Genomic DNA, 21,527 nt, shown 5'->3' with positions numbered 1-21,527 from the left:
TCTTCAGCATGAAATATTGTCTCCTGTATTTTCTTTACACTTGGTTTGTTGGATATAAAATATTTTAGGCTGTTTATATCCTGTAATTTTTTAAAATTTTTCTTTCAATTATGATAGGTAGTATATTGCTGAGTATATTTTTCTCAGATGGCAATCATAGTCTTTTAGGACATGAAATACATTGCTATAGGCTCTTTGGAATTTCCATTGAAAAACCATGTTCTTCTGTTTCATTCCCCTTAATATGTGACTTGCATGTTTTTCTCTTGCAGTGTCAATACACTTTCTTAGTTATGGATATTTACTGCTCTAGCTATGATATGTTGTGAAGATTTTACTTGTGATCTTGTCTATTGTTCTGTGTGTTTCTTGTATACATATGGGTGTGTCATTCCTTAGTTTGTAGAAGTTTTCTTCTATGATTTTGTTGAAGATTTTGTCTGTGCCATTGCATTAGGAATCATTTCCTCCATCTACAGCTACAATTCAAAACTTTGGGTTTTTAAATCAGATTTCCTATTTCCTATATGTTCCATTACATGGCTCCCTACCCCCTTATTCCTTCTTTCTTTCTTCTACATCCTCTCCTTTAGCTTCAAGTCCTGTCCTATTTTCTGCATGACTCATTCTACTTGTATGGCTTCCTTTGGGTTTCATAGTTGTGTTCTTGGATATTCCAAGTCCATCTGTATTTCAGTTTGCATCTACTTCAAAGTTTCTATGTACTTATTGACGTCTGTTTTCAAGCCTTGGATGGTCTTCATCATTTCTGCCAGCCTTACTTATGATTATTTTTTTCTTGGGCCTCACTCCAGTGTCTGTTCCCCTTAAGCTCAGTCTCCTCAATTCCATTGAACTGTTTCTTTGTGTCTTCTTTAAACTTCTTGAATTCTTTAATGAATTTTATGATTGTTCTAATAAATTCTGTGTCCTGGGGTTCATATGAGTAATTTTTATTGGCAAACATTTTATAGGACTGGTTGAATTTGAATAGAAGACACTGGCTTGATCTTTCATATTGTTGAGAGTTTTGCAATAATATCTGGAAATGCAGACTTTTATTAGTCCTGTGTCTGGTCAGAGCAAGTTGAAGCAGAGGAAAGAACATGTGGGCAGTTTAAGTCTTCAGTTTGGAGATGGCTTAGGTGGAATGAAGCCAGGTAGAGAGAGGGGACTGGGCTGGCATATACTATGTGCCTTCTGATTTAAAGCTGTGGTGTTGGAGTAGATCTGGCTGGGTATTAATGTTGGGTGTCACAAGGGAGGAGGCCTCTGTGCTGGGTGATAAGTCTTGGTAGAAGCCAGGAGATTCATTGCAGTACATTCAGGGTAGGCTACTCAATGTGGGGTAGATCTAGCAATAATAGACTAATAATAGAGTTGCATGGGTGGGGATGTCAGGGAGACTCACTTGGGAGAACAAACTCTGTACCTCACCCAGATAGCACAGTAGAGTTGTCCTTGTTGGCAAAGTCCTGGGTGAATCTACCCCAAGGGCAGAAGTGGGAAAGTTGTTGCAGCCCCTCTTCAGCTGCAGCATTGGGTGAGGTAACTGGATCAGGGCTTAAAACCTCACCCTGGTGGTGTGGGTACTGCAGAGCCAGCAAGCTGACCAACTCAGCTACCACCCAGGTCCAGATCCAGGGCTTTGAATTGACCCACCCTAACAGCTGCTCCATTTATGAACTGCTGGAGTGTGTGAAGGGGCTGGCCTTACAGACCCAAATGAGAGAAGAGTTCTTATGAGGATCCAATACTGATTGTGTAGCAGAAGCCAGAGACCTCAAAACAGAACAATGACTCATTACAGTGAATGTTTTCAAGTAAGCATGTGGACAAAAGAGTATACTGTGAGATAAAGTGTGACAGACTACAGGTCGATGTCAAGATGGGGTGTTGTTGTGGTTGTTATTATTGTTTTGGTTTTGAGTTTGTGATTTTGTTTTGTCTTTTGATTTTTTTGCTTGATTGTTCATTTTGCAGAAGTGGGAGGGGTATTACAAGGAAAAAGGGTGGACACAAAGGAACCAGGTGATGAGTGGGATTGGGGTGCATGATGTGAAAATCACAAGGAATCAAAAAAACAGTTGTTGAAAGTATAATAAGATGGATGAAGCAAAGAAGTGCAGGCTGACAGGAACCAGATGTAGATCTCTCCTGAGAGACACAACCAGAATAAGGCAAATACATAGGTGAAAGCCAGCAGCAAACCACTGAACTGAGAACAGGACCCCCATTGAAGGAATCAGAGAAAGGACTGGAAGAGCTTGAAGGGGCTTGAGACCCCATATGAACAACAATGCCAACAAACCAGAGCTTCCAGGGACTAAGCCACTACCCAAAGACTATACATGGACTGACCCTGGACTCCAACCTCATAGGTAGCAATGAATAGCATAGTAAGATCACCAGTGGAAGGGGAAGCCCTTTGTCCTGCCAAGACTGAACCCCCAGTGAACATGATTGTTGGGGGGAGGGCGGTTATGGGGGGAGGATGAGGAGGGGAACACCCACATAGAGGGGGGGGATTAGGGGGATGTTTGCCTGGAAACCGGGGAAGGGAATAGCAATTGAAATGTAAATAAGAAATACCCAAGTTAATAAAGGCGGAGGAAAAAAAAGAGAAAGTATGTTACTTCATTGGTTCTGGTATAATAAAAAAAGCCATGTGATAACAATGTAATAAAGAATAGTAGACATTAACAATTTTGAGGGAGGATCTGGAAGGCATGTGACCTTTCTACCCATTCTATATTGCAGCCACTTTGGAAATATCTTGCAAATTAAATATTTTCCCTATATTATGCTCAAGATATATATGTGAGGAAGAAAATAAAATCAAACAGAACTTGTACATGAGTTTTCATAGCAATGGTATTGAGAATAGTCAAAGATGTGTCAACTCGAATGTCCATCGTGTGATCAATGGATAAAAAAATGTAATATTTATGTAGAATGAAGTATTATTCATTTGTTATAAAAAGTAAAGTTAAAATGTGTATTATGATATGAGAGACTCTTGAAAACATTATACTAAATTAAAGGAGCCAGATCTCCCCTCAAAAAGGCCAAATATTCAATACTACATATGTGAAATATCTCAAACAGGCAAGACTTTAGCAAAAGAAAGTAGATGACTGAGTACCCAGGGCTAGCAAAGTTAGAGAAGCATGCAAAGTGACTACTGACCAATGCAGAATTTCTCATGGAATGATGGGAATGTTCTACATGTCCATCTTAAGAATGGCTTTAGCACTATGCAAATATATAAAATTTTGATTGTGCACTCTCAGTTGGTGGATTGTATTTATTAAGTATAGCTCAATAAATCTGTTTTTAAAAAGAAAATGGTATTCATGTGTTCAATGCAGCATTAACCACAAAATGTCACCATTTTTCTAGTTAAGTCACCTTTGATGTTTTGCTAGATGCTTTATTGGTTAGATGTGTGAATCTATTGTCTTTAGCTTACTATTTACCTTCTGATAATCTTAATTATATATGACAAGGAAAATAAACAAAAAGGAGAAAGAATAGACTGTGGCCATTACCAGAAGTTCTGCTCATCTGATCCATAAAGAACAGGTTATTGAGGAGGTGAGGTTATCAAGAAGAGAAGTAGAAATCATTATATGATCCAAGCCAAAGAAGACACCATCTGAAAAACATTTTTATTTAGCAATAACGAATACGGTTTTAAGAGAAAATACCACTTGAACTAAAACCAAATAGCCCCATCCAGTAAGAGAGGAGATTCAATTCCCACTTGACTTCATAGATGTGGATTTCACAAGTTTACATGCAACCCAGAATTGAGCCACATTATCAACTCACAATAAAATTGTGGGCCTTAAGTATCCCATTTTTATCCCCTCATCTTGCCTGCCAGAGATTCTATTGATGAACCAAATAATAGAGGGAAATCATGGACAGCCTGTGGCTGCTTCCTTGTCAAAAACAGAAAGAAAGAAATGGTCTCCAATTATACATATTAGCCTTAATTTTGGCCTTTGGATGATCAGATAATGTTTCTGCCCACAAAGTGAATTCCTGTGTCAAGCCCATGGTTTTCAATGTCAAAAATAAGAGCTTCCAATTAACTGTCAAAAGCTTTTCCAGCATCTGGAGACAGGAGTAAATTGGAGTCTTTTATATTGGTAGCTTTTGACATTATATTAAACAATCTTCTGGGGTTGTCATAGTCTCTTTGCCTTTGTATATATCCCCATTGGTTTGTGTTTATCAGTTGTTTTATTAGACCATCTAATCTTTTAGCTCAATTTCTACATTTCGTATTTGAGTAAAATCAAAGACATTTTGCCATTGTGTAATAAGCTTCAAGTCCTATTTCAAGAGAACAAGATTGGGAACATATTTCAAAGTGCATGAAGCCTTTTGCTTTTGTGTTCTCCTGAAAGCCACTCTTTTTATGGAATTCCTTTCTCACTGTCTCTGAGCACTGGCAACAGGAGAGAATATTGTATGACAGCTAATCAGTTATTGTAGATCACTATAATCTTTCTCACAAGGTAAACATCACAACTATTGGCATATGTTTCATTTTGGCTCTGACGTTTGTTGTTCATTTTGTTTTTGTTTAAATATTGCCCATTTCCCATATATCTTCTCTATTCACAAATATGTTACTTCATTTCACATTAGGAGAGGTTGTCAAATCATATAAATGAGCTAAAGATTGTCTTGATTGTCTGGATTTTATAATACTGTTTTTTAAAATACAAGGCCTGATAAGTGCCAAATAGACCAGGTCGGCCTCAGGGATCTTCCTACCACTGCCTCCAGTGTGCAGGAATTAGAGGCCTGAGCTGCCATGCCTGGCTCTAGTTTATTTTAACTCCTTTTATATTTTTCAAAACAAAGTTAGAAGCAGAAAATCCTCTTTCTTTATTTCTTCATATATTAATATCTGAGACTATTTTCTCATTTGATATGTATTTTTTTCCATTTTTACAAGAACATCTGCATTTACCAAATTTAACTTGTGTTATTTTTAGATTCGTAAAAGCGTATAGTTTTCTTTAATAAAAGTCTATATTCCTTGGGAAGCTAAAAATTATTGCAGGCTGAGTATACTATGTATTAACAACAACAGAGAGAAAGAGAAGAATAAGAAGCAGCAACAAAATCATTTGTATTCACTTTTCAAAACACTGCTCAGCCCAGTTTAGAAAGACATCACTGGATTTGTTCATTTGAATTTTTATTATTAATGCAATTCAAATATGCAAATGACCAACTCTATAGATGCAAAAAGGATCTGTACCTGGATGAGGGAGGGTGAGTCATTTTGAGTATGTGAATAAAGAAAGTCAGGGTTATGGTACAAAATTCCTGAAGTCTTCTTAAAGGATCTGGTATGATGTCTTGACTGAGATGTATTACTTCCCATGGTCTTTCTAGAAATGGTGAACACACTTTATAGGGGGAGTTACCAGGTGGTTACATGTACCAAGTCATCATGGTTTCTGGAAGTCAAAGAGGACAAAAGGTTGGGTGAAGGCATGGAAAGGTTGCATTTATTTGAACAATGTAGCAGGAAGTGAGAATATTGGAAAGTATAAGGGGGATGGTTGAGGGAATCCAAATCAGTGGGTCAATGCCAAAGGTTCAAATGTGTTGAAAACATGTCTATTTTTGTCAGTGTTCTCATTGCTGTGACTAAAACGTTTGACAGATATAACTTGAAGGAGAAATTTGTTGGGATCAGTTTCAGAAGGAAACATCTATGATGGAGAAGGCACTGTGGCAAGAACTTACAATATAATTTGTTAGCATCTTGGAAGATCCAGAAGCAGAAAGAGGAGGACCCAAAGCAGAGCCTGATTAAACTCTTGGGGACTTACATCTGCTAGCCAGGGCTCACAACTTCCCAAAGTATTATTTGGGGACCAGATGTTCAAACACATAAGCCCGTGAAAGACATTTCAAATTCAAATTATAACACTTGGTATATTCTCATGGCCCTGGCTTCATGCCTCAGGACTGAGTGGGGTATGATAGGACTGTATAAGGACAGACCTAACTAATTCTGACCTGAACCCCTACTCACTGGTAACATTCAGAGGATGGCAAGAGACCAAGCAGTCTTCATGATGTGCCTCAATTTCTTTGACCCTCAGTCTTGTTACGTAAGACTTAGCCTTCATATACTTGCAGAACCAAGTTCAAAGACACTAACTCCCTTTCCCTAACAGTCACTTAAATGATCTTCATTTTAAATTCTTCCTCTGCTGGGTTTTTTTTGGGGGGGGTATTTTCTTTTATATTGCCATTTGTTATAGCTTGAATACAAAGTGTCCCCGAGAAAGGATTGTTTTGAAGACTTGGCTAAAAGCCATGGCACTGTTGAAAGTGGGACTGGATCATGAGGGCTCTGAATCCATCAATAGGCCAACCCATTGATGATTTAAAATATAATGGGCTTCCAACACAGGGATCTCAACCTACACAACCATTATTTTCTCAGGTGTTTTGTCACCATGATGAAAGGTGGCACATATTCTAATATGCACCGTGGCTGCCATTTCCTCTTATATAAATATATATTCTACAAATACATTTTAACATCTCTAACCCCTTTCCCTCTCAAAATCGCCACTGTGTTTTAACCTCCTTTCTTTTCCAATGTTGAGAATATTGAAGATCAAGAAGCACTGTATTGTAATGGTTTTAATTCTCAATAACAGTAGCCTGCATAGGCCACTTTGGATGGCAGCACACAGAATTTTTCTTTAAAATTTTAGGCCACATTTTAGAACACTATCTAAATTCTTGCCTTCGGTGTTTTTATATTATTTTATAACCTAATATTTTTCGCTCCATATTTTTTTTAGTTTTGCTACACATGAGAGTTCTTTGGGAAAATATTTTATGCCGACTCCTTTTCCCTCTAGTTATCTCGGAATACTATAAAATACTACATTTTATTCAGGTTGAAGTAGTTGCAAATGAACAGGGTTATATAATAGTTAACACATAAATGAACTTACCTATGTAGTATTTAATGTATACTATTTTATAACATGGACTATCTCCTTTAAGCCCACAACAATTAGTATCCTTGCTTTATTTATAAGAAAAGTAAGACTCGGTAAAGATCTTTTCTCAATCTGTTGGTTGCCGTTTTGTCATCAGACAAAATTCATATGACATCAGGCAGTTAGTAAAAGCAGAAATTTATAACCAGCTAAAATGCCAGTAAATGAATGTGAAGGGCTCTGCACAATGAGCTGTTTCTCAATGAAACAGCTGTATCACCCCCTCCAAGGCTCAGAGGACATCACAGAAGAAAGAGGTACAAAACTAGAAGGGCCAAAGACTGGAGAATCACACAGAAAAAAAGACATCCTTGTATGTGACACAGCTATTGCAATCATAGACTCAGACTGCAGCTTTGTTTTCTGCATGAAATCTACACAAGATGGACCCTGTGCTGCCTAGTTTTATGTCAATTTGCCATAGGCTAGAGTGATTTCAGAGGATGGAAACTCAACTGAGAAAGGTGTTCTGACATATAACAAGGACACGTGCTCCACTATGCTCTTAGCAATCTTATTTATAATAGCCAGAACCTGGAAAGAACCAAGATGTCTTTCAACAGAGGAATGGATACAGAAAATGTAGTACATTTACACACTGGAGTATTACTCAGCTATTAAAAACAATGACTTCATAAAATTCTTACGCAAATGGATGGAACTAGAAAATATCATCCTGAGAAAGGTAACCCAATCACAAAAGAGCACACAGGGTATACACTCAACTGATAGCCCAAAAGCTCAGAATACCCAAGATACAACTCACAGACCACATGAAGATCAAGAAGAAGGAAGATCAAAGTGTGGATGCTTCAGTCCTTCTTAGAAGGGGGAACAAAATACTCACAGTGGAAATACTGACACAAAATGTGGAGCAGAGACTGAAAGAAAGGCCATCCAGAGACTGCCCCACCTAGGGATCTATCCAATATACAGTCACCAAACCCAGACATTATTGTGGATGCCAAGAAGTACATGCTAACAGAAGCCTGATATACCTGTCTCCTGACAATACAGAGTCGGATGCTCGCAGCCAACCATTGGACTGAGAACGGGTTCCTCAATGGAGGAGTTAGAGAAAGGACTGAAGGAGCTGAAGGGGTTTGCAGTCCCATAGAAAAATTAACAATATCAATCAACCAGACCCCCTACCACTCCCAGGGACTAAACCACCAGACAAAGAGTACACACATGGAGTGACCCATCTCTCCAGCCGCATATGTAACAGAGGATGGCCTTGTCAGGCATCAATAGGAAGAGAGGCCCTAGGTCCTGTGAAGGCTTGATGCCCCAGTATAGGGGAATGCCAGGAAGAGGAGGTGGGAGGGAGTGGGTGTGTGGATAGGGGGACACCCTCATAGAAGCAGGGGGAGGGGAATGAGATAGGGGATTTCCAGAGGGTTAAACCAGGAAAGGGAAAAAAGTAAGGCTCAACAATTTATTAACTTGCCCAAAAGAGTTGGGTGGCTAAATTTTAATTTTAAATAAATTAAAGCAAAATTTAAATAAATAATACACAAAAGAAGCATGATGAATATTTACAATAAATTTTATATCTTTCCCATTTTAGCGGACTGCAACCTGAGAGGCCAGGAATGTTTTTGTCTTAAGAATGCCATACTATTCAAGGCTTTAGAAAGTTTCCTTATGTGTAGTAAGTGAATGAGACCTGAAGGGCTCTTGGCAATAGGCAGGGCTTCAGAGAATAGGAATGTGCTTTTCTGCAAGACCCATTTCCACCCCTGAATGCTCCATGCCCTGGATGTGGACCACGCACCCCTAGGAATTGCAGCTGCAGTCAGGAGCATTGGCCTGGTTTAGTGCTTTAATATAGGCATGGAGGCCTTAATGAAAGCCCCTGTGACTGAGCTGCTGCCATGTGATCACACAAGCAGGGACTCCATGAGCAGCCTTCGACAGTGTTGCAGAGGAAGAGGAAGCCCCTGGTATTCATCCTTAACTCCATCAGTGTAACCATTGTCATGGAACAGTGATTAAAACGTGAACTCTAGAGCCTGATTGCCTGGGGTTTGAATCTCAACTCGGTTACAACCAAGCTATGTATTTATTCCTGGGTGACTTGCTTAATATTTCTCTTCCTCTAATTAATTGTCTATAAATGTAACCATCATTTTAAAACTTAATCAGATATTTTCTGAGGAATTAATTTGGGAAGAAGTAATAACCTTACCTAGCATGTAATATGAACTCCATAAACATTGCTGAGTGTCATGGTGATTATAATTACTAGCCCTCTGCCCAAGGAACCTACAGTAAAATTACAGGATGAGGCAGGCTCTGTGTGCCAAGCACTATCATTAAAATGCAAGAAAACAAGCCCCTTGCTCAGAACAGGACACAGTAGCCCCAGCCACTTCCCTCCCTTCCTTTTCCTTATGTCTATTAGTCCCCAGATCCCCACTACTTCTTACATTTGCTATAGCAAATTTTTCAGACTAGTCTCCCTAAGTCCGGTATCTTCCATCATTAGTCAGTGACACTTCTAGCAGGTTAGTTTCTCTGCTTCAAGCCAGGGTTCTATCTTACAAAACTCCCTAAAGTCAGCGAATGCTCATGCCAGATCAAATACTGCTAATGCCATGTGAATATCTTATGGGATCATGTGTGTGTTTCTTTCCTAAGGGAGGATTTTGTGCCAGGGATGCTAAAACAAGAGGGACAATAGTAAAACATACCAATGGGGGTTGGGGATTTAGCTCAGTGGTAGAGCGCTTGCCTAGCAAGCCCAAGGCCCTGGGTTCGGTCCCCAGCTCTGGAAAAAAAAAACATACCAATGGCAGTGGCAATTAAGTAACTGTCAGCTCCAGGGATGTGCACTTTGCTATTAACACAGCACTTTCAATTGGGTGATATAAGGACACTGTCAATAGGACAAAATGACAAGCGACAGATTGGGAAAAGGTCTTTACCAATCCTACATCTGATAGAGGGCTAATATCTAAAATATACAAAGAACTCAGGAGGTTAGACTCCAGAGAATCAAATAATCCTATTAAAAATGGGGTACAGAGCTAAACAAAGAATTCTCAACTGAGGAATACCGAGTGGCTAAGAAGCATCTAAAAAATGTTCAACATCCTTAGTCATTACGGAAATGAAAATCAAAACAACCCTAAGATGCCACCTCCCACCAGTCAGAATGGCTAAGATAAAAAACTCAGGGGACAGTAGATATTGGCAAGGATATGGAGAACACTCCTCCATTGTTTGTGGGACTGCAAGCTGGTGCAACCACTCTGGAAACAATCTAGCGGTTACTCAGAAAACTGGGCATAGTACTACTATACCCAATAGAAGACCCAACTATACCACTCCTGGGCATACACCCAAAAGATGCTCCAACATATAACAAGGATGCATGCTCTACTATGATCTTTGCAGCCTTATTTATAATAACCAGAAGTGGAAAGAACCCAGATATCCTTCAATGGAAGAATGGATACAGAAAACATGGTACATCTATACAGTGGAGTACTACTCAGCTATCAAAACAATGACTACATGAAATTCTTAAGACAAATGGATGGAACTAGAAAATGTCATTCTGAGTAAGGTAGCCCAGTCACAAAAGACCACAAGTGCTAGGCACTCACTGATAAGTGGATATTAGCCCAAAAGCTTGGAATACCTAAGAAAAACTTCACAGATTATATGAAACCCAAGAAGAAGGAAAACCAAAATGTGGATGTTTCATTCCTTCTTGGAAGGGAGGACAAATGCTCACAGGAGGAAATACAGGGACAAAGAGTGGAGCAGGGACTGAAGAAAAGGTCATCCAAAGACTGCCCCACCTGGGGATCCATCCATATGCAGCCATCAAACCCAGTCACTATTGCTGATGCTAAGAAGTGTTTGCTGACAGGAACCAGATATGGGAGTCTCCTGAGAGTCTCTGTCAGAGCCCTATTGATACAGATGAGGATTGTTGCAGCTAACCTTTGGACTGAACAAGGGGACCCAAATGAAGATGTTAGAGAACAAATTTAAGGAGCTAAAGGAGTTTTCAACAACATAGGAAAAACAACAATATCAACCAACCAGACCCCACCAGAGCTCCCAGGGACTAAACCACCAACCAATGTATAATCTATGTACACATACAGAGACTCGTGTCTCCAGCCACATATGTAGCAAAGGAGGGCATTGTCCAGCATCAATAAGATGAAAAGCCCTTGGTCCCTATTTCCCCAAATGTAGGTTAATGCCAGGTCATTGAGGTTGGGATGGATGGTTTGGAATTGGAGCATCCTCATGGAATCAGGGGGAGGGGGAGGAAGTATGGGAGAGGAGCAAAGGGGACAACATTTGAATTGTAAATGCACAAAATACCCAAGAAAAATAAAATTCAGAGGGGGGGGGGGAGAAGGGAGGATAAAGGAAAAGGGAGAGGGAGAGGGAGAAAGAATGGATTTTATGTAGATATGACTCAGCTAAAGGCAACTTAGAGCAAGAACCAAATCTCAAAGTCTATTGACCAGTTCCATATTATCTTTTTAATAACTGTCCTACCTGCTCTTAAACTGTTCTTTAAATTTTCTGAGGTCCTATGCTCTGTGTATGTATAGAGATAGCAACGATATTTGCTGGGCAGTTCCTCAGTATGAAGAATGACAATGTCAGCCAAGCAGACACCCCCCCCCAGAGCTCCCAGAGACTAAACCACCATCCCAAGAGCACACATGGATGGACCTATGGCTCCAGCTGCACATGTAGCAGAGGATGGCATTGTCTGACATCAATGGAAGGAGAAGTCCTTGGTCCTCTTTCCCCAATGTAGGGGAATGGCAAAGGGTTGAGGTAGGAGTGAGTAGGCGAGAGGGAGAGCATCCTCATAGAGGCAGGGGAGGGGGTGGGAGAGGAGGGAACTGGGAAAGGGGATAACATTTGAAATGTAAATACATAAAATATCCAATAAAAAAACATCTAGCAGGAGGCTCAATGTACTTTGCCTTTAGCAACCATTATCTGCCAACATTTTTTCAAATGACTGAAACATGTGAGTACTCCAGATATTAAACCACTAGCTCCAAATTCAGCTACAACACAAAGACAGAGTATAGTCATGTGGGGCCTATGCCTTTAGTATGGACACCTTCTCCACTCCTGTTTCATGGATTCTCCTTGTTTCTACTTCAGCCGTAAGTCAATTAACCTAGGGTCAGGCTTGGGTATAATGTGCACTTTTCCCATTCTAGGCACATTGGACAGGCATCACTTAGAAATGAATCTAAAGTATGCTTTGTCACTTTAAAATGATGAGCTCAGCCAAGGTCCTTTTCCTATCAGTATTTTGCTCAGTATTTTCACCTGAGAATCCCTTAACTTAAAATAAATATTAAATGGTATTTTACACTAAACACATTTTAGTAGGTCATTTTGCTTTGTTTTAAAACTTGAGTAATACTTTTCAACCTGATACTTTCCTGCTGAGTTTGATATGTAGTTCTCAACGTCTCTACCTATACTAGACTCTCCTCTGCTAAGTTTAAAACTGTCAAGGGAACTTTTATAGTACTTTTATCAATTGTGTTTCTTCTCTGATTTGTCTGGTTTTTGTTCAATTTTGATTTATCTTTTTATATGAGGGCTATCAACCTTGTTTCAAATCTGTGGCAACTTTGAATGATATAGTGATATCTTAGACTGAACACACACACACACACACACACATATATATATACATATATATATTCAGTGTTTATGGGTTTAAGCTAATTGACATTTTTCTTTTCTGCTTCTAATGGTTGCTTTTAAATAGAAAATCCTTTTCTACCCCTCAATGAGCATTTAATCCACTACCCTTTTATATGTTCTCTGAATATATTCTTTCTCCCTCCTTCCTCTCTCTTCTCTCTCCCTTCATCAACCCATGCATCTATCCATCCTTTCTTATTGCTTCATGTCTTACTATTCCTGTCATCAGATGTTCTCCCCCTGTCTCTCTATGTGCGTATCTTCCTCTGTCTCTGTGTCTCTTTGTCTCTGTTTCTCTATGTATCTGTGTTTCTCTCTCCTTTTCTATTCATCTCTAGTGTGTGTATGTGTTTGTGTACACATTCATGTGTGTGTACTTGGTATGTGTACAGGTGCATATGAATATGTGGAAGTCAGAGGTTGTATCTGGTAATTTGTACACCTTCTTTATTGGGGAAGTGTCTCTCATTGACTCTGGACATCATTTGCTTGACTCTATTTGATGGCTACCTCCAGTAAATGGCCTGATTCTAGCTTTCTAGTTTTAGGATTCATTAACATGACCTTTACATAGATGCTAGGGGTTCAAATACAGGTTTTCAAGCTTGTATGACAATCACTTTGCCAACTAAACCATCTCAATTCAATCCTTAGAACTCACACAAAAGCCCTAGTAGCATGAATCTGTAATTCCATGTAGCAGATCATGTCTATGCTCCTGCTGTAATGTGGGTAGAAGAGGAGAAGTTTCCGAAGCTCATGGGCTACGTAGCCTGAAGTATATAGTAGTTAACAACAAAAGACCCTTTCTCAAACAAGGTTTAATGTAAGGATCCAAAAGTGAGTTTATACTCTGAACTCCACAGGCACCCATAGCACATGAGCACCCATAATTACACACACACACACACACACACACACACACTCACACAATTTTTTTTAAAGATTGATTGATTGATTGATTGATTGATTGATTGATTTATTATAAGTACACTGTAGCTGTCTTCAGACACACCAGAAGAGGGCATCAGATCTAATTACAGATGGTTGTGAGCCACCATGTGGTTGGTGGGGTTTGAACTCAGGACATCTGGAAGAGCAGTCAGTGCTCTTAACCACTGAGCCATCTCTCCAGCCCCCCAATTTTTTAATTCTTTTATTTGTTTACATTCCAAATATTGCCACCCTTCCTGGTCCCCGTCCATGAGTTCATTGCCCCATTCCACCTCCCATTTGCTTCTGAGAGGGTGGTTTCCCCCACCCACCCAATCCCACCTCACCCTGCTTCATCTCCCTACCTGGGGTATCGAGTTTCTGCAGGATTAAGTGCATTCTTTCCCAATTAGGCCAGACAAGGCAGTCCTCTGCTACACATGTGGAGGTCCTTGATCCACTTTGTACAAGGTGATAAATATGAATCAATTTGCATTCTTCTACATACAGACTGCCAGTTAGACTAGCACCATTAATTGAAATTGCTTTCCGTTTTACACTGTATGGTTTGGGCTTCATTGTCAAAGATCAAGAATCCATAGGTATGTAGGTTTATTTCTGGGTCTCTAATTCTAGTCCATCAATTGACCTGTCTGTTCCTGTACCTCAGTCATGAGGTTCTTTATCACTGTTGCTCTGTAGTACACCTACAGCTCAGGGAGGGAGATTCCCCCAGAAATAACTCTTTACTCAATGATAACTTGTCATGGAAGAAATAAAGATAGAAATTAAAGACTTTCTAGAATTTAATAAAAATGAAGGCACAGCATACCCAGATTATGGGACACAATGTAAACAGTGCAAAGAGGAAAATTCATAGCACCAAGTGCCTTCATAAAGAAATCGGAGAGATCATACACTAGCAACTTAACAGCACACATGAAATATCTAAAACAATAAGAAGCAAACACTCAAGAGGAGTAGATTTCAGGAAATAACCAAACTCAGGGCTGAAATCAACCTAACAGAAGCAAAGAGAAAGATACAAAGAATCAACAAAATTCAAAGAGCTAATTCTTTGAGAAAAACAGCAAGGTAGATAAACCCTTTGCCAAACTAACTAAAGGACACAGAGACAACACCCAAATTAATACTGTCAGAAAGAAAAAAGAGACATAACAGAAACTGAGGAAATTCAAAAAACCATCAGATCTTACTACAAAAGGCTGTGCTCAACAAAGATGGAAACTCTAGACGAAATGGATGGTTTTCTAGACAGACAGCACACATCAAAGTTAAATCAAGATCGGTTAAACTATCTAAACAATCCCATAACCCCTAAGGAAATAGAAGCAGTTATTAAAATTCTGCCAAACAAAAGTAAATATCCAGGGCCTGATAGTTTTAGTGCACTAATTCTACCAGAAAAGCTAATATCAATATGCCTCAAACTATTCCATAAAATAGAAACAGAAGGAACACTACCTAATTCATTCTATGAAGCCACAGTTACTCTGATACATAAACCACACAAAGACCCAAGAAAGAAAGAGAACTTCAGACCAACTTCACTTATAAATATTGATGCAATTTCTTCCTCAGCCTGTTTATCATTTGTATAAAGGAAGGCTACTGATTTATTGGAATTAAGTTTATATCCGGCTATTTTGCTGAAGTTGTTTATCAGCTGAAGAAGTTCTCTGGTAGAATTTTTGGAGTCACTTATATACTGCTATGGTGTCATCTGCAAATACTGATATCTTTATTTTTTCTTTGCTAATTTGTATCCCCTTGATCTCTTTCTGTTGTCTTATTGTTCTAGCTAGCACTTTGAGTACTATATTGAATAGATATGGGGAGAGTGGTCATCCTTGTCTTGTTCCCAATTTTAGTGGGATTGCTTCAAGTATCTCTCCATTTAATTTGATATTAGCTGTTGGTTTGCAGTAAACTGCTTTTATTACATTTAGTAATGGGACTTGAATTCCTGATCTCTCCAATACTTTTAACATGAAGGGTTGTTGTATTTGTCAAATGCTTTTTGTGCATCTAAGGAGATGATCGTGTGAATGTTTTTCCTTTGAGGTTGTTTACATGGTGTTTTACTTTAAAGGGTTTTCATATATTGAACCAACCTTGCATCCCTGGGATGAAGCCTACTTGATCGTGGTGAAAGATGGTTTTGATGTGTTCTTGGATTCAGTTTGCAAGAATTTTATTGAATATTTTCACATCAATATTCATAAGCAGACGTTTTCTTTTTCGGTAGGGTCCTTTTGTGGTCTAGGTATCAGAGTAATTCTGGCTTCATAGAATGAATTAGTATAATTCATAGAATTAGTATAAATTCATAGAATGAATTTATGTAATAGTTTGAGGAATATTGGTATCTGGTCTTCTTGAAGGTCTAATAGAATTCTGAACTAAATCCATCTGGCCCTGGGCTTTTTTTGGTTGGGAAGTTTTTAATGACTTCTTTATTTTCTTATGGGATATGGGCCAGTTTAGGAAGTTTATCTGCTCTTGATTTAACTTTGGTATGTGGTATCTGTCTAGAAAATCATCCATTTCATCTAGATTTTCCAGTTTTGTTGAGTATAGGCTTTTGTAGTAGGATCTGATGAATTTTTTAATTTCCTCCATTTCTGTTGTTATGTCTCCCCTTTCATTTCTGATTTTGTTAATTTGGATACTGCTTCTGGGCCCTTTACTTAGTTTGGCTGGGGTAGTGGGTATCTATCTTGTTGATTCTCTCTCTCTCAAAAAAAACCAAAAAAACAAAAAAAAAAGCAGCTTTTGGTTTTGCTGATTCTTTACATCATTCTACTTGTTTAATGAAAGCCCTGAGGTTGACTATTTCCTGACATCTACTCTTCTTGGGTGAGTTTGCTTCTTTTTGTTCTAGAGCTCTCAGATGGGCTGTTAAGTTGTTAGTGTAAGGGGGTTGGGGATTTAGCTCAGTGGTAGAGTGCTTGCCTAGCAAGCGCAAGGCCCTGGGTTCGGTCCCCAGCTCCGAAAAAAAAAAGTTGTTAGTGTAAGATCTCTCCAGTTTCTTTACCAGTGCACTTACTGCTATGAATTTTCCTCTTAGCACTGCTTTCATTGTGTCCCATAACTTTGGGTATGATGAATCAACATTTTCATTAAATTCCAGGAAGTCTTTAATTTCTTCACTGACCAAGTTATCATTGAGTGGAGAGTTGTTCAGTTTCCACATGTATATGGATTTTCTCTTGCTTTTGCTGTTATTGAAGACCAGCTTTAGGCCATGGTGGTCTGATAGGAGGCAGGGGATTATTTCAATCTTCTTGTATTGGTTGAGGGTTGTTTTGTGACCAATTATATGGTCTATTCTGGAGAAGGTACCATTAGATGCTGAAATGTCCTGTAGATATCTGTTAAATCCATTTAGTTCATAAGCGCTATTAGTTTCACTCTGTCTCTGTTTAGTTTCTGTTTCAGTGACCTGTCCATCGGTGAGAGTAGAGTCTTAAAGTCTTCCACATTATTGTGGGGGTTCAATGTGTGTTTTCAGCTTTAGTAAAGTTTCATTTATGAATGTGGATGCCCTTGCATTTGGGGAATACATGTTCAGAATTGAGACTTTGTCTTGGTGGATTTTCCCTTTGATGAATATGAAATGTCCTTCCTCATCATGCTTGATAACTTTTGGTTGAAAGACTTTTTTATTGGATATTAGGATGGAAACGCAGGCTTGTTTCTTGGAACCATTTTCTTAGAAGACCTTTTCCCTTCCTTTTTTACTCTGAGATAGTGTTTGTCTGTGTTACTGCGTTGTGTTTCTTGTATGCAGCAAAATGCTGAATCTTGTTTGCATAGCCAATTTGTTAGCTTATGTTTTTTTATAAGTGAGTTGAGTCCCTCACAAAGAACACATCAAAACCATCATTCACCAAGTAGGGATGCAGGGATGATTCAATATAGGGAAATTCATCAATGTAACCTACTATGTAAACAAAATCAAAGAAAAAAGAACCACATGATCATCCCATTAAATGATGAAAATAGCCTTTGACAAAATATAACACCCCATCATGTTTAAAGTCTTAGATCAGGAATTCAAGGAACATACCTAAACATAGTAAAAGCAATATACAGCAAACCAACAGCCAACATCAAACTAAATGGAAACTTGAAGTAATCACACTAAAATCCAGGACAAGAAAAGGCTGCCCACTTTCTCCTTTACTATTCAATATACCTCTCGAAGTTCTAGCTAGAACAATCAGACAATAAAAGGACATCAAATGGATACAAATTAGAAAGGAAGGAATCAAGGTTTCACTATTTGTGGATGATATGGTAGTATACATAAATGACCCCCAAAAGTCTACCAGAAAACTCCTACAGCTGATAAACAACTTCAGCAAAGTGGCTGGATATAAAATTAACTCAAACAAATCAGTACCCTTCCTCTTCTCAGAGGAAAAAGAGCCAAGAAAGGAATTAGGAAAACAACATCCTTTACAATAATTACAAATAATATAAAATATCTTGGTGTAACTCTAACCAAGCAAGTGAAAGATTTGTATAACAAGAACTTCAGTCTCTAAAGAAAGAAATCAAACAAGACCTTGGAAGATAGAAAGATCTCCCATGCTCATGAATCAGTAGGATTAACATAGTAAAAATGGCCATTTTACCAAAAACAATCTACAAATTCAATGCAATCCCCATCAAAATTACAACTAAGTTCTTCACAGACACTGAAAGAGCAATTCTCAATTTCATATGGAATAACACACATGATTTTTAAACGGTTATTTTGACTAATAGTCAATACCATGCACTATTCCTCAAATTATTTCTATACCCCCCTCAGTGATTTCCTTTCTTGTGTATATTACATAAAATTTTTTTATTTATTTCTAAGATATCATTTTGAGAACATTGTTCTTACACAAGTACAATACTTTATTAATTATATATTCTTATAATAAATCTGATATATCATAGCTTATTACTATTTCAATGTGTCCCTGTAGGTCTTTTGTGTTATGTCTCATTTATTAAAAACATATGTATAGTTTAGTATGTTCTATTTCATCCTCAATAACAAAAACTGTATGAATCATTATGCTTTTGTCTACCTCCATGCAATGCTCTATTAGGGTTTTGTTGTTGTTGTTGTTGTTGTTGTTGTTGTTGTTGCTGCTGCTGCTGCTGCTGCTGCTGCTGTTGCTTCTATAACAATCTACCATACATTCAGCATTTTAAGGCAGCATAAATTTACTGTCCTTTGGCTTCATATATCAGAAATCACTTGCTTATTTTGGCATGGTGGAGTATATGTCAATAGGTATACAAATAGAAGTCTTCCTGTAGTCTTCATAGTGAGATTAAAGGATCAAGAATAGAAGACCAACCTGAAGAATATAGTAAGATTATGCCTAAAACTAAAATAAAATGTAAACAAGATATCATTAGACTAAAATCATGGTGCCTCTGAGGCTACTTCTTTTGAGGGGGTTAGAGTAGAGTTAGAACCTGGACAAGCAATTTCCTTCTAAGCTCTTTTCAGTTTGTGGGCAGAATCTCAGTGTGGGGAGCTCAGTTACCTGGATGTCTTGATTGATGGTTCCCTTTCTCCATCGTCAAAGTCATCAACAACCCTGTGCTTTCAGGATGCTGACTTTTCTTCCTGCCACTTTTCTTCTCTGGTCTACTGAATGTCTGTGATTTTCTACTTTTTGTTTCTATTTTTATAGATGCTTGTGTGTTTTCAGGGCACATCTGAAAACGCCAACAGAGAAATAAATCTCAGTGTGGAAGCTGTAGTGTGTCACAGTGTGTCCCACAGTATACCCTTTGGTCTAAACTTCTTTGCTAGCAAATGTTAACTGCAATGACTCATTGGTCTGGTAGGAGGCATCAATGATGTGCCAATTCAAAGCCCTAGTTCTGGGCCTGAGAGGTATCTGTGCTATTCAGCCCACTGGCTTTCCTGCTTTCATGCCTTCAGAGCCAGCTCACCAGCAACTCCCACTAACAGGGCCAACTCTTCCAAGCGTTGCAGCCAGTGAGGGACATGGTCAGTTCTCCCACTCTCATGACCCCAGGGCCAATATTCCGTCCTGCCATAGATGACAAGGGAAGAGGGAGGGGAGGAAGGTGTCTCTTCCTCATCTGCACCTCCACCCAGCAGACATTAGGCAGGGGCAGCTCTCCCACACTCACCCACACTGGTCACATTTAGGGCCAGCTCTACAGTGCTGCCCAGGTGAGGTGTGGGGCCTGCTTTCATGAGTGTAGCAGCAGATGGGGAGCAATTCTCCTGCTCTGATGACCTTAAAGCCAGGTATCTTGCTCACTGTTGGTGGAAAGGGCTGGAGGGGGGTTGCGGGGGAGTGGTCATCTCTCCCCTGACCTTGTCACCACAAGGCAAACAAGTGGAAGAGCCAGGTCTCCCGTGCTCACGCCTCAGCTAGGGTCAGCTCTACTGTACTTCCCTGGCAAGGTCCAGGGCCCACTGCAGCTGGTGAGAGGCAGGGCCAGTTCTCCTGTGCTCATGGCCCCAGAGCCAGGTATCTCACCTGCCAAAAGTGGTGAGGATTGAGCAGGAATGAGGGTATCTCTTTCTCAACCATGCCACTGCACAGGAGACAAGTGGTTAGACCAGGTCTCCCACAAGCTCATGTCGTCAGGGGCTGACTCACCTACAACTCCTGCATTGTGGGCTCACTCTCCTGAGTCCTGCAGCTGTCTAGGGATGGGATCAACTCTCCTGCTCTCATGTTCCCAGGACCAGGTCTCCCATGACACCAGGTGGAGCTGGTTCTGCACAGCCTTCAAACATCAACATGTCCCAAACCAGGGACCAAACCCTGGCTTTCCTGGTAACAGACTCTAACTGCTGCTGCAGGACTTCAGACTCAGATGTGGCTTCTCAATGGCACCATAGGCCAGGACTCCATTATGGTCTCAGGTGGCATCACCAGCTACTCATATCAAGCTGTTCCTCACTACTCTCAAGCCTCTCTAGTTCTGCCTCTCTTCATTTTGCCCACGTCCTTCTATTTCCCTTTCCCTCTCTTCCATTTCCCCAGCACTTACTTGCTCCTCTTAATGGAACCAGGGGATTCTGAGTGTCTGGGGTCATCTCAGGAGTAGTCTGCCTCACCCCCAACCTCCTACCCCTCATCCCTACCCCTGGATCTTCATGGTACCAGAATGGTGGTTATCTCAGGCTAACTCCCTGTCCAGTGCCCATGGAACTGGTCTAGTAGTCATCTGGGACTCACTTTTGTGAGGGTCATTTCTATGCTTTGGGCTCATTCCCACCAGGCCCCTTAATCCTGGGTAGGGTTCTTCTAGTCTCCAGCTTTCTCCCAGTTCTGGCAGTGGTCAGGGATGGTATTGTTAGGGCTGGAGCAGTTGATGCCTGCCAAGCCGGGCTGGTACTCACCTTAGGCACACTTTTTTTCTGGGAATTTTAGGCTACTAATCATTCAGATGTTCAGAGGACAGAACATTAACTACAGACATAGCCTCCCTCCTGTCTGCCACCTATGGATGCATAAGTGACACAACAGCAGTGCCTGCAATACATCTAAGAAAATGTTCAATGGTGTTTGTTTGTTTGTTTGTGGAGACAGGATTTCTGAAACAGCCCTGGCTCTCCTGGAGTGGTTAAATTGTTATATTCAATGCATTAGAAGGAATTTTATATGTGTAGCAAACTGAGAGCATGGGAGAAATAAGTTGGAAATTTTTAATAGCATGCATTGGATATAACTAGCTTTATTTGACAAAGTATTAAAGTAGAGATGAGCTGAAGAAAGACCTTGTTGGTTTGCAAAC

At 39.6% G+C, this 21,527-nt stretch overlaps 1 non-coding gene across 1 annotated transcript; it reads right to left on the bottom strand.

Annotated features, from left to right (window-relative positions):
• Nucleotides 1-21,155: 21,155 nt before the first annotated feature.
• On the bottom strand, nucleotides 21,156-21,287 carry LOC116890574. The gene has a single exon (XR_004386740.1). It is a non-coding gene; the product is annotated as a small nucleolar RNA SNORA17 (small nucleolar RNA).
• Nucleotides 21,288-21,527: the final 240 nt, after the last annotated feature.

The sequence above is a fragment of the Rattus rattus genome, chromosome 1, assembly GCF_011064425.1.
Source record: "Rattus rattus isolate New Zealand chromosome 1, Rrattus_CSIRO_v1, whole genome shotgun sequence".
In the NCBI taxonomy this organism is placed as follows: domain Eukaryota; kingdom Metazoa; phylum Chordata; class Mammalia; order Rodentia; family Muridae; genus Rattus; species Rattus rattus.
The sequence above is the reverse complement of the archived record's forward strand: the minus strand, read 5'-3'. Positions and strand labels throughout refer to the sequence as shown.